Source organism: Aegilops tauschii, chromosome 7 (genome assembly GCF_002575655.3).
Source record: "Aegilops tauschii subsp. strangulata cultivar AL8/78 chromosome 7, Aet v6.0, whole genome shotgun sequence".
NCBI lineage: Eukaryota > Viridiplantae > Streptophyta > Magnoliopsida > Poales > Poaceae > Aegilops > Aegilops tauschii.
In genome coordinates this window covers 584,116,899-584,127,133 of record NC_053041.3, presented here as the reverse complement: position 1 = coordinate 584,127,133, position 10,235 = coordinate 584,116,899, and the positions used below count along the sequence as shown (strand labels likewise).

General features: G+C 43.1%; 1 long non-coding RNA gene across 11 annotated transcripts; it reads left to right on the top strand.

Annotated features, from left to right (window-relative positions):
• The first annotated feature begins 2,881 nt into the window (after positions 1–2,881).
• LOC120968241 (uncharacterized) lies at positions 2,882–9,453 on the top strand. Of its 11 annotated transcripts, XR_012189768.1 has the most exons (9): positions 2,882–3,270; positions 3,354–3,480; positions 3,642–3,690; positions 3,775–3,817; positions 4,832–4,892; positions 5,614–5,667; positions 5,867–5,938; positions 6,947–7,147; positions 8,900–9,453. It is a non-coding gene; the product is annotated as an uncharacterized lncRNA (long non-coding RNA). The 11 variants fall into 11 exon arrangements; XR_012189767.1 differs by having other exon boundaries at positions 5,867–7,147; XR_012189766.1 differs by having other exon boundaries at positions 5,614–5,938; positions 8,905–9,453.
• Positions 9,454–10,235: the final 782 nt, after the last annotated feature.

Sequence of the window (10,235 nt, the reverse complement as noted above, 5' to 3'; positions counted from 1 at the left end):
AACTTCAAATTTAACATGTTATATATGGAATTTGATTAGAAAAATATATCGAATCTAAATATGATGTTATTTTGCCTGTTAACCATTTAAAAAAAATACTATCTACGGTGCAATCTTAATCAACAGTGCATTATCCGTCTTTCTTCGTATCGGTACTGATCTGGATTGTGGATGAACATCTCAACTAAATCAGGATTGGAGACGAAATTGAAGATCACTTGCCCGTTTCTTTATACGTATTGAATCTACATGCAAACCGTGTTTAAATAGAAGACATGTGAAATCTTGAATTTGCGCTTTTGTAGGCAAAGACCTTTGGGCCGTAGGTACAAATATTCAGATTATACACCATTTTTAGAGCGTGTGGTATTCTTTTCTCCCGTTGCAATGCACGGGCCATTTTGCTAGTAGGCGGCTAACTCGTCGTATGCCTGTATCGCTTTTCTCCAGCTTCCGGCTCGGGTGTACATGTAGGACACGTCAGCCAAGTCCTTCCAGCCGGCGAAGCTCGTCCCGCTCCGCATCTCGAACCTGCACCGGGCCATGAGCCGGTCGCCGCAGCCCTCCGGACCCTCCCCCGCTCTTCCACGCACTCCACCAGCACCTTCTTGCACCCCTCGCACAGCACATTTTTGCACCCACCCTGCGCCTTCTCGTCCTCCTTCTCCTCGGCGTCGCACCGCGGGATCGGCTTGTATCCGCGCCGGCGGTTGTAGTAGCGGCGAAACAGCGACGTTATCGCCCCGACGACGTGGCAGCTCGAGTGGACCATCACGGCGGCGGCGAGCCCGGGCTTTGGGCGGCGGGTTAGCTAGGGTTGGATTGGTTCTGCTTCTCCCTTTGATTGATGGAAAGGATGGTTGGACGTGGACGGGGCAAGTAGTGGCGGCGTGAGCAAGTATATATCCTTGGACGTCTCCCTAGTTCGTGTCTGTTTCGGCGACCCGGACGGGTCCGTGTTCGATACCAAAGACAGCACGTGTCTTCCCAGCAAACGATGGTCGTTTACGGTTATGAAGATTTTGCAAAACCACTTTCTTTTTTTTCGAGAATCATGTGGTGTTTATTCTAAGGTTATAGGATTACAATCTTCAATGACTAGCTCACTGACACACGGAGGGGGATGGTTTAACTGGCACACAGCGCTATCCCCGTTCCGCCCATATGTCGCTAAACAATGTGCAACTCTATTTTGAAGATGAGATTTTTTTACTGAAACAACTACCCTACCATTCATTAAAAGTTTAATCTCTGACATCAAATGACCATACGTCGATATGTCCAAGGACTCATCCGTGAGCACCTTTTTTTTTTGAAACGGATGCATAAGATTTGCCTCATCTATTAAATAAGGAGAGAATAGAGTTTAGAGAATTACAACACACCCACATATTCGGCATGACAATTACTCGCCCAGAAAAATATTCCCTAATTTCTTTGCGCCCGCGGCCATCCAAAGCTTGGCCTCGTCGACAATGGCAATGAGTAGGATGGTCGGTGGCGCACTCTTGTGGCGGAACACTCGTGCATTTCTTTCATTAGTTAATGTGTACGTGCAATGCACGTTAATTGGGAAGTATATTAAGTGCATACGGATATTAAGTAGGATATTATTTGCATGTTATTATGTGATTAGCTCTATTTTTTGCATGAAATTAACTGCACGCTAAACGTGTTGAGCGCTCGATATTGAAGTAGTCAAAGTCGTTCGATTGACATGATTTGATGGCCGAGATTAATTGGATTTGTCCCTTTAGGTCTTTTTATATTGGTATCGGAACATATAAACGCTCCTAGCCTACCCGCATAACCGGAGCCATCGCACGCGCACACCGTTTTTGACCGCACGATCCAGTTACTCGGGCTGCAACAGTGTATTTTTTGGCTGCTGGCGTATGATCAGCCGTCAGTTTTTTCTTACATTCATGGTTGCTTCAAGAGTCGATGGCACGTGAACCACGCTTCATGTTGCGTCGAAAGAACGAGGTGGGTTTCGCCTCGTATCGGTGCGATTGGATTAGCGACGAAGACTGATGGGGATGAAAATAGAAAGAATTCCTTATTTAACACTGTTTTAAATTTGATTTCCCTATTTGACACTGTCAAAATATTCTTTCCCTATCTAACATCATCTTTAAATTTTGTTCCCAATACAACACTTCCGTCCATTTTTTACCCTAATGGTGTTAAATGACATGTGAAATGACAAGTTTATCCCTGGCACTAGAAGCACCTAAGTCAGATCAAGTTAACTGGCATTTGCTTTCACCCGGCCCACAAATCCCTCGTACTCGGGAACACTGAGCGGCACAGGAGGCGGGTGGCCGCGTCGCTCCGGAGCACCAACCGATGTAGACCTTCCTTGCCGGCACGCCGCACGAGCATATGCTGTGGTGGAGTGTCGGTTTAGGATGCTAGATCGATTCACCCAAATGCAGCGCACCTACGTGCAAAGCTAGCTCACAAACACACAAATAGCTCAATTGATTTTCCCTAGAATCAAGCTAGCTCACAAACGCACAAGCAACTCGATTGATTTCTCCCTAGAAGCAGAACGAGCACGTAGCCGCGTATGTACGTATGACGTACGTACTTGCTTGATGTACTTGTTCGTAGTCTAACCTTTTGGCTTATTTTGAAGCCCACCCTCAAATAAGACACCTGAATAAAGAAAAGGAGCGAATAGATGTTTGAGGGCATAATTATCATTTCCCGTGCCATTTAACACCGTTTGCACAAAAAATGGAAGGAAGTGTTATATTGGAAACAAAATTTAAAGTTTGTGTTAGATAAGGAAGAAATATTTTCTCAGTGTCAAATAGGGAAAGAAAATGTAGGACGATGTTAAATAAGGAATTCTCTCATGAAAATATCTCCCTCGTCAGCTCTCCCTCCTCTCTTTCCGTCCCCCTTCTCTTCCCCATGCCGCCACCGCCGCCGCCACCACTTTCTCCCTCCCTCCTGGCCGCCTCGTCTCCTCCACCTTCGCCTCCACCCCCTCCTCCTCCCTTGCCTCCGCACCCGGCTAGCACGGCTCGACCACGCGTTGTGGACGAGGAGGCCACAGCTCGGGATGCAGGCAAGAGGAACCAGGCGGTTCTCCTTCCATGGCAGCGCCCCGACTCAAGCCGAAGCCGAGGAGCGCGGCCTTGATCCAGGCTCGACAAGAGGAGTAGAGCAGCCACGCACACCAGCCCCCGGGCCCGTCTTCCTCTGCGCCTCCTCTCACGTACCCTCCGCGGCCGCCTCCTCGTCCTCTGGCTGCTGCCGGTGAGCCCTCCCTTTCTCGTTTTCTCTCTTCCCTGGTCCTCTTCCTCACTGCCGCTCCTCCTCCTCCAATCTCTCCTGTTCAGCACGGTGGAGACGGCGTAGACGGGCTAGGCAGGCCACGATGGCTGGTCGAGCACCCACCCCGGCGACCTCCTGCAGAGGAGGAGAGGTCGAGTACAGATTCAGTTTATGGAGGAGATGCTAGCACAGGTGAGCTCTTTCTTCCTCCTTTCCTTATCTTCCAATGGCAACCTGATATTTTCCTCTCTTTTTTGTTATGCGTATAGGGTTTGGGTGGGGTTGATTCTTGTTGATAACGAAAGTTAAGTTAGTTGGGCAAAACAAATACTGGACTTCCTTGTTTTTTGCAGGGTCAATCAGTCTCTTGTTCGTCCTTCGGATGGTTCACTGCTCGGAGAGGTAGGTTCTTCCTTGCTCGTGTTCTGTTTGATAAAATGCCTATGAACTGACATGGCTGTGTTTCTTGTTTTGTTGCGTGTCCAGGTTCTTTGCTCATTCTCTGCTCGTCTATGTCGTCGGCGAGAAGGTTCGGCGTGCTTTTGCTAGATTTATTTCTTAAGCCTATCCTGCTGCTTGTGGGTTGATCCTCCCTGTTATGTTGGAAAAAGCACACCCTTGTGTGCATAGGGTAGTTCCGGTTCTTAGGTTCCCGATTATTGCTTTCAGAGGTGTGTGTGTGTATTCCTTTATGTATTCACATCCATGCTTGTGTGGTTTCCTCTGTTTTCGGTAACCAGTCCTGCATGCCTGCTTCTTATTTGCTTTGTCAATGTTCGTGTGTGCCCAACTCAATTGCTGCTTCTTTCATGTATGTGCTTTCTTATCCGGCAGATAAACTCCTGTTTTAATATGTGCATTTCCAAGTTTGACGCATCACTTGCTGTTGTTGGTTTAGTATGTGTTCTTCATAATGCAATTGGCTGTTTTGTTGCTCGGCAATGGATGCAAGTTAGTTAACTACCCAATAAAATTAACCTACGGTTCTAGGGTTCAGTAAGTCTTTTGTTTGTTGCTTAGTCGTACTTCTGTTGCTCACTGCTACATGCAAGTTCATTGTCAGGTTAGTTAACTGTTTTGGTGCTCATTCATGCATGCAAGTTAATTAACTATCCAATAAAATTAACCTCTGGTTTCAGGGTCTGGTAGGGCAGATTCCTTTTAGGTTCATTAGCTGTTTTGTTGTCCACTGATGCATGCAAGTTAATTAACTATCTAATAAATTTAACCTGTCGTTTCATTGTCTGGTAGTTTTTTTTTGCTTCCTTATGCCTCTGTTCTATTTGTTTGGTTGCTTGCTAATACACGCAGGTTGATTGGTTGTTCTTGTTGCTCATCAATGCATGCAAGTTAATTAATCATCCAGTAAAATGAACCTTATGCTCTCAGGGTCCATTAGGTATTTTTTTCTGCTTGTTAGTGTATTCTGAATCCTTATTGCTCTGTTCTTTCTGTTCCGTTGTAGGTTATTTCGTGTGCTTGGAGTTTGTGGGTGCTTTACCTCCTTTTGATCATCTCGTCGTTTGCTTCTTTGCCTGCCCAGGTTTGTGCAAGTCCTTTGGAGTTTCCTTTTAAACACCGTGTCTTGGCTGCTATCCTTACCAGTATTTCTCTCTCTCTCTCTCTCTCTCAATTCAGTTTGGTTTTCTTGGTCTTTGCAAGTTTAGTTTTGCCTTTTGCTTCAAATATTTGAAAGTTCAGTTTGGCCTTTTTACTGCCCCATTTATTAATTCTCGAGGCAAACGAATACCCTTATGTGATGTGTATTTCTTTGACTGCAGTTTACTAAATGTCCTGTTCAAAGTTTCTAATTTTCTGTTTTCATGTATATCTTTATATAGATAGGCAATGGCCTCATCTCAGAAATTTGCATGATATATATACTAAAGGCATCATTACATTTTAGATGGGGTTTTAACATCTTATTTTTTCATGTTTTGTATGAATGTTGGACATATCCATCTCCATTTTGTGCAAATTAAAATCTTTGCCTGCACCCTTTATTGAGAAATCAGATTCTATAGTTGCTTAGAAAAAGCATATGCATCACTAATTCATTTTCTGATTCCAAGCTTGCTGGACATATGCCAACTCTTTTTTTATCTTGTATGCTTCTCGATGCTAAAGTTTACAGGTTATGTTTCTTTCTGGATACAGTACTTTGAAAAAAATGTGACTACAAGAGTGTGTTACTGCCTAGATGTACTAAGAAATTATGGACACTAACCAAAAGTGTGCTACTGAAATCATGACGCCATTTGCTTAATAATTGTGGAAAAATGGCTCTTCTGCAATTAAAAATAATTATCAGCACTGACTATGCAGGTATGGTCTTTGCATGAGAAGCACAGATGGGCATGCCGACATGGACCATATCAGGTCATTGTCCTATTCTTTCCACATTTTTTATGTCATATTTCAAATTTTCAATTCATTTGTTTTCCGTATTGCTCATGTTCATAGCATTTCTGTTGGGCACTTATCCGTTGATAATTTATCATTCCTCTATTAATTAATGATCTCATCGCATCGCAGTAGCTCACTGAGCTCTATGTTGTTTTGTCCTGTTTTCTCCAAGGTTCCTTGGGTAAAGCTTGCTGATTGTCAATGTGATTAGAGGGACAGTGGTTGAATGATGCATTTCCTATAGGTTTGTCTTCTTAGCCGGATTTATTTTTTCCAAGTTGTTCCATTCATATGTGTTAGCCCGGTATGTTATCAACATATGATTCATATAAAATTTCATGGATTGCAGAGTTATACTTAGTTAATTTCATAAATATACTAAAATTGAAATTTACTAATTGACAAGTAGATTCTTGTTGAAAATAGACAGCTGAACGTAGATACAATGCCCTCGCTATGTTGCAATTCCTATAATCCACGGCTACAAATTTCATGAATGTACATGATGTGCGGTTTCAGTACTACTAAGTGTGAGGAGGAGGAGGTTAGCCTTGATGGCCAGGTGGTACCTCAGAAGGACACCTTTCGGTATTTGGGGTCAATGCTGCATGAGGATGGGGGTATTGATGCACCAAGCTTCTGGCATTCTCTGTGACAAGAGAGTGCCACAAAAGCTAAAAGGCAAGTTCTACAGGATGGCGGTTCGAGCCGCAATGTTGTATGTCGCTGAGTGTTCGCCGACTAAAAGGCGACATGTTCAACAGTTAGGTGTGGCGGAGATGCGTATGTTGAGATGGATGGTGGCCACACGAGGAAGGATCGAGTCCGGAATGATGATATACGAGATAGAGTTGGGGTAGCACCAATTGAAGAGAAGCTTGTCCAACATCGTCTGAGATGGTTTGGGCATATTCAGCGCAGGCCTCCGGAAGCTCCAGTGCATATCGGACGGCTAAAGCATGTGGAGAATGTCAAGAGAGGGCGGGGTAGACCGAATTTGACATGGGAGGAGTCCGTTAAGAGAGACATGAAAGATTGGAGTATCACCAAAGAGCTAGCTATGGACAGGGGTGCGTCGAAGCTTGCTATCCATGTGCCAGAGCCATGAGTTGGTTGCGAGATCTTATGGGTTTCACCTCTAGCCTACCCCAACTTGTTTGGGACTTGTCTATCCAGTGGAGTTGTTGTTGTTGTTGTTGTTGTTGTTGTTGTTGTTGTTGTTGTTGTTGTTGTTGTTGTTGTTGTTGTGTAGGTCTATCCAGTGGAGATGGCGTCGCCTGCCGGAGAAGCGAGGGGGCTATCCCTCAAAGGGGCGGTGTGATGGCGGTGGTAGATACCCCAGGTTGTGCCCATCGACGCAGCAGGCAGTGTTGTGGATGAACTTCTACAAGTTTCTCAACGGCAGGCCGAACCACCGCTCGAAAGCCGCCATCCTCTTCCACTCCATCAACAGGTTAGTCAGTCAGCCACCTCCAGTCTGGGTGCATCCTTGGGTCAATTCCTCTGTTTTTTCACTGTCATATTCTTTGTAATTTGCATGGTATTTGGTATGTTGATGATTGAATTTTTTTCTTGCATCCCTCTTCCCAATTTGAGAACTGCCACACGATTTTGACCCTGGCAGGAGATCACCAAAATCAGTTGATGAAAGGGATCCGCAAACCACTGTCCTATATGTCGCCAATCTCTCTCATAAGTTTGGTTTTACCCTCCATACATCTTCTGTCTACTCATAGTTTTAAGTGTATATATGCATCATCGTTGGCTTACTACACATTATATACCATATGATGTTTTTTGAGGCTACAATTAGTGAGGAAATGATTTCACAAGTTATACTTCAAGCTCATAACGCCACACTTGGCTGTTGTACTAAGCAATGACATGCAGTATCAAGAGGATCTTGGTTAAAATAATATAATTGATTTTCTATAATAGTTGCAGTGGGTTCATCAAGCATTAGTTGGGTGGATGAGAGAATGAACTGCAGTACTACAACCAACTATTTCAGAAGATGTCTTCAATACCCTTTCTTGGAATCAACTCATTGACTTTTTTGGATGCTTTTTTTTTTATTCTTCACCATCATTATAGTTTCATGGATCATCTTTTTAGTTTCGTCAAACCAGCCATGAAACCTCTATACATTTAATGTTATTAAATCAAGAACAAGTATAGAGATTTCACCGGGATGCTTTATTTAATAGCGTCATACATACTATCTATGGCACACTCTTTTAATATTTTAATTTTATATCCATTTCTAACAATGTTTTCTTTCAAGCATATATTCTTTAGCAAGTTAGAGTGTGCAATCAAGTCTCCTAAGTGCGTACTTTTATCATATTATCAGGATCTATAGCATATAAGATAATAGCATTCCTCTTGGTTATTTTGACGCTTCCATGCTTAACACTGTATTATGTTTTACATGGAAGAGAGCCAGAACCATTCGTGAATATAAATGATAGATCCTTGGCGCACTTGCAAATAAAATTGTCCAGGGCTTGAGCCATGTATTACATTTGAAATGAAGCTTTTAATGACCTTTTTCCACATTTGTATGATTCTGAATGTATCGAAGTCCATTCTCTACAAATCTCTACAAATCAAATTCTTGATTCCGGTATAATTTGCCCTATTTGGAGAGCACAAAATCAATAGCGTAGATAAATAAAAACTGCAGATATATTTCCATTCACATGATCATCAGCTCAATTCTCTTTGGTCATGATTTTCCTTGCTAATTTTTTTATGCACCCACGCAAAATGCTGATGCTTCGTCAGAATATTTTGTTAAGAGCTTTATGCAATCATGATTGTTTGAGCCGGTTATGTCAAACAAACATTCATGTAATTTAGTTGCAGTAATTCATAGACAGAATCAACATAATATGTCCAGTTCTCCCGCGTACAAAAAAGTCTATGCTCAGTTGCATGACTTACAAATCCAGTTTTAGGACAGAACAAGAGATTCGTACACACATATTTCATTGTGATTTGTGGCAATCTTGCATGTGGTACAATGCCTAAAGAAAATCAATTTTATGGTCAAGATCTTAAGTTGATGATAACTTCATATGTGGTTCTCCTGTTGCATTAGTTATATTTTTATTTTTGATCATCTCGCCCAAAACTAAAGTTTCGCTACATGAAAAATGACTACTTTATTTTATACCATGTTAACCTTTTTCTCTTCCCATAGGACAGTGTATCCCCGCATTCTCGATCCGGTGCCACCACATATCGTGATTCTGGATCGGGCACATGTTGCCGCCATAAGAGAGCTTCGCTAGTGTGGTCTTCATGCTTGGTCTGGAGAAGCAGGGGAGGATGAGCAGGACGGGCATGGGGAAGGAGCAGCCAGGCCGGAGCTCCGGCGTCGCTCGCGTCATGGTCGAATGGAGCCGGCCATCACTATGGGCTGCTGCTCGCCGGTCGTCATTCCCCAATCAGAGTTGCTCATCTTTGGCTTCATCATCTTCCTCCCCTGATCATGCATCTATTTTTGATCATATAATTATGCTATATCATATATGTTGTTTAGTTGAAACTTGTGCATGTGCATGCATTGGCATTGATTTAGACAGAGATATTGCATGATTTGTACATAAAAGGAGTACGGATGATCTAAGAATAAATGTTCGAATAAAGTTAGTAGTGAGATTTAGGTAGAGGTTACCTGCACTGTTCTGTTTTATGTAGATTCTAAGCTGCAAAATCATACATGGTCCTGTTAGTAGTTTGTTTGAGTTGTGAGTTTACGCATTTTCCCTTGGAATGTTTGTATGTGTGATCACTTGCTTTTAGGTTCCCAGCGGTATATCATGAGAAGTTTTTTACTTTGCACCGGGTGATCAACTACATATTTAGACAAAGACACTATTCAGGACCAGGAACATTAAGATTTCTAATGTTGTTTTACTCTTTCAAGATTACAGTTTTCATAAGCCTTAGATAGCTAAGGTACATAGTTTTCATTTAACAATTATTTTGTTGTTCTCCATCTCCTATATGGTGTCTAAGAAATACTAGTGTAGACAATTCAAAATTTTAAAATACCTTCTGGCCAATTAGCCTATTATATTGACCGGGCTGTTAATTTTCTGTCCTTTTTTTATTCCCCCATAAAGAGTAGTTGAAGGACCTGGTGACTGGTTCCAAGTGATGGCAAGAAAGGTGCAATGGAGTCAATTGCGCCAAGATGGGTTAGGTGGCTTAGTGTTTCCATCGAACATATAAACCCTTCTAGGCTACCTGCATAGCCAGGGCAATTCAGCTCGGCGATGAATCTGGTCCGGCCGTTGTGCCTTGCTTAGTACCTGATTTGTACTTTCTATCTCGCTGTCAAACATCCCGACGTTGGTTTGTTTTTATGTTGTGTGTTTCAACCACAGAGAATGATAGCTGAGCCAGCCTTTGCGTGCGGTCCCAGCCTGCGGTGAGAGTATCAGTGCGTGCTTGTGTTGCGCAGCGCCGCAGCGGCGATCGTGGGGTGGGCAGGGGCGATCATGGGTTGGGGTGGACTGCAGCGAGCGGGA